Source organism: Protopterus annectens, chromosome 3.part1, assembly GCF_019279795.1.
Source record: "Protopterus annectens isolate FY-2018-M chromosome 3.part1, PAN1.0, whole genome shotgun sequence".
Classification (NCBI taxonomy): domain Eukaryota; kingdom Metazoa; phylum Chordata; order Ceratodontiformes; family Protopteridae; genus Protopterus; species Protopterus annectens.
Genome location: NC_056732.1, coordinates 1,514,066,050 through 1,514,068,959, shown reverse-complemented (window position 1 = coordinate 1,514,068,959; position 2,910 = coordinate 1,514,066,050). Strand labels below are relative to the sequence as shown.

The 2,910-nt window shown below is 41.4% G+C and overlaps 1 long non-coding RNA gene across 1 annotated transcript in view; it reads left to right on the top strand.

Annotated features, from left to right (window-relative positions):
- The first annotated feature begins 1,528 nt into the window (after positions 1-1,528).
- The window catches only part of LOC122798543, a 601,170-nt gene continuing 599,788 nt past the window's right edge, over positions 1,529-2,910 (top strand). The window contains exon 1 of the long non-coding RNA XR_006364277.1: positions 1,529-2,624. This is a non-coding gene — a long non-coding RNA (uncharacterized LOC122798543). The remainder of the gene's footprint in view (positions 2,625-2,910) is intronic.

Below are 2,910 nucleotides of genomic sequence, written 5' to 3'. Positions count from 1 at the left end.
ATGTTCTAATTATGCAGGCCATTTTTTTCTCAGAATTTCTAAAAGGGCATTATTCCGGCATACTTACATGATCATCTGCAAAAGTCTAATCAAGTCCCTGCAGTTTTTTTCCAGTTATAAGCAAAGGATCAGACAACAAGGAATCATACCCACACAAAACCACTGCAACTTTCACAGTATGAAGATGTGAATGCATGCAAAAATGAAGGTCATTTTGAAGGAATCACAACTAACCTCTTTGTGGGAGGCTAAGACAAAAGAAATGGTCACTGCTGATCCAGTTTTCCTTAAGAAATTAAATAAAATCTCTACACTGCATTTATTCTTCAACAATATAAAAAAGATAAAGTAGTCATCCTGTAAAGCTTATAAAAGGTATCAAATCATCAGCTATGCACACACATTAAAAAGAACATTAAATTATCATAAAAAATAAGATGCTCAAGAGAATGTCTGTCAATGAATTTGCAATCACTACATCTGAATTCTTATTTTATCCTAAAGAATACACAGAATTTTTAGAACACAAGCACATAAACATAATCTTCAGTCATTACGGTTTTGCCCATTTATTAAAACCAATCCTGCAAATTACATTTAATGCATCGGGGAGGGAATATGTAACTTCTGTTGCAACTATCACCACTTACAAAAATAAATACTAATAGTCAAGCCACTTAACAGGTCACTTCAAATCATTATCAACATTATTTTCAGCACCCAGTCTTTAATGTTTCTAACAAACGCTGCTGCCATGTGCTGCTACAATACAAACAAGACAGCATAGCTGAAGTGTTACATAATGCTGCCCCTGTGTTAAATCTGCAGCAAGAAGGTGCTCAGTCTGCCCCAAAAACACAAAACATCATGCTGATTGCTACAAATTTCATACGCAAAGAACCATTTTCACGCACAAATCTTTTGTAGATTCTATGCTTTCTAGGCTTAGAAGGTCTAGACTTTGTGTAATTATGTATAATTCCCTGCATAACAACAACAAAAAAAAAATACTATGCACAAGTGCAGTCCCTCCCCTAACAGCAGAATGAACTAAAGCATCAAATAACCACTTCTGCCGTTTCTGACCCCTCCGTACAACGGTCATTGTTTTCTGCACAACACTGGACCATTAGTCGATTTGCCATAGGCAGGGTTTGCAATAAGTAGCATCAAGTTAACACCATTGGATGCAATGAAGCAAAGTTTGACAATGCATTGCCAACTGTTCATCATCTCACACTAAATAAAACTGGATGCACCGTTGAAGCATTTATGCGGGCCAAGAAAAATAACTTAGGTTGATCATAACGTCAAGCTCTGACAGATCAGTAAGCAATTCATCAAACGCTCAGGATACAATAGGTGTCAAACTCAAAACAACAGACAAGGCAGAAACATCAAAGTATGCATAATGCACACGAGAAAAATCTTTGTTTATGCAGGTATAAAAATCATCTACGATAAGTCCTGCTGCACAAATATAGTGGATCGATAACAGCAGAAACAATACAAGCACCGCCCCCGAGTTTGTACACATTTACTGCAGCTTTATTTACCCTATGCAGTATTGATATGCAGATATTCAAACAACAGCTAATGAGTGCTGTCAGATAAATAATGTCTGTGGATGCTGCGGTTCTCCACTCACCCTCAATAGAAATAACGTGTTCGCGAATTTGGTTCTGCAAACCCAGATCATCGATGCGTTCAATCAGATCGTAGATGGCGTAGATGTTGGGGTGCACGGATTCAAAACGTTGTATCTCAGCGCGAATTGCGGCAGAATTGGACAGCACGAACTGAGGGGGACCTGGGGGAGGAGGCGCTGAACCCCCGGATACCTGCACAGATCCCGAACCAAACGATGGAACCCCTGAGCTCCCTGGGGTGGGCAGTGACTGCTGCTGAGGGCCAGGCACAGACTGCTGGAAGTTCATGGCTTGGCTGGGGGGGTTCTCCGGTCACTGGTGAGCGAGTGCTATCTGATGGGGTCCCAGCTCTAGCAGTCTCTGTGTGCCAATATTTGCACCACACAAGGCAGCGGTAGCAGCTACCCTGACGAGTGTCACACAAAGCGCTTCATGCTGCTACTGCTCAACTGCCTGCGCGCGCCACACTCCCGTTATACCTGCCCCTAGTCCAACTGGGAAATGTATTATAAATTGTACCCCAAGGATCAAAGGACTCTCTTTTGTCCTGACACAGTCTATAAACAAACGGATTTCTTAATTCAGGAACAGCAGCTACTCTCTTATTTAAAAAACAGAGTATTCAACCGTTCTTTTCTGCTTCTTTCAACCACTTCGTACTCGCCCGCACTCCGACTTCTCAAATAACATGAACAAACCTTCCCTCGTCTCCAACGACCACCCTAGCTCATTAGGCAGCAGAGGCGGGGTTACAAGATACGTACACATTATAACGTGATCGCGCCAGTAGTTGGTTCTCCTCGACGTAAGCAGTGCTGAAGCGAGCTAGCCTACTCTGTGAGAGAACTGTACATTAACATACAATGCAAAAACGCTCGCCACTTTACACTCGCCCGCATACTCCGGAGAAGTGACGCAGTATGTCCTTATTTGGCAATGACTTCCGGTGATAAGTGCCAGGCAGCAGAGGTGGAGGTAAAGAAACTGCAGTGAAGATAATTCTGAATTTAGTAGGTTTAGTTTTTTTTCTGATTTCTACCTTTAAAAAGATTTAATACCTTATATTTCTGCAGTGGGAGTATTTTCTGTTATCTCTTGGTGTAGCATATCTGCCCGCTAAACCTAGGGTTACCACCTGTCCCACTTTGTGAGGGACAGTCCCTCTTTGGGCAATTGGGTCCTGCAAAAAAACTGAAAAAATGGCAAATGTCCTGAGATTTTAGGACAAAAATATTTCCTATATTTTATGTAATAGTTTATG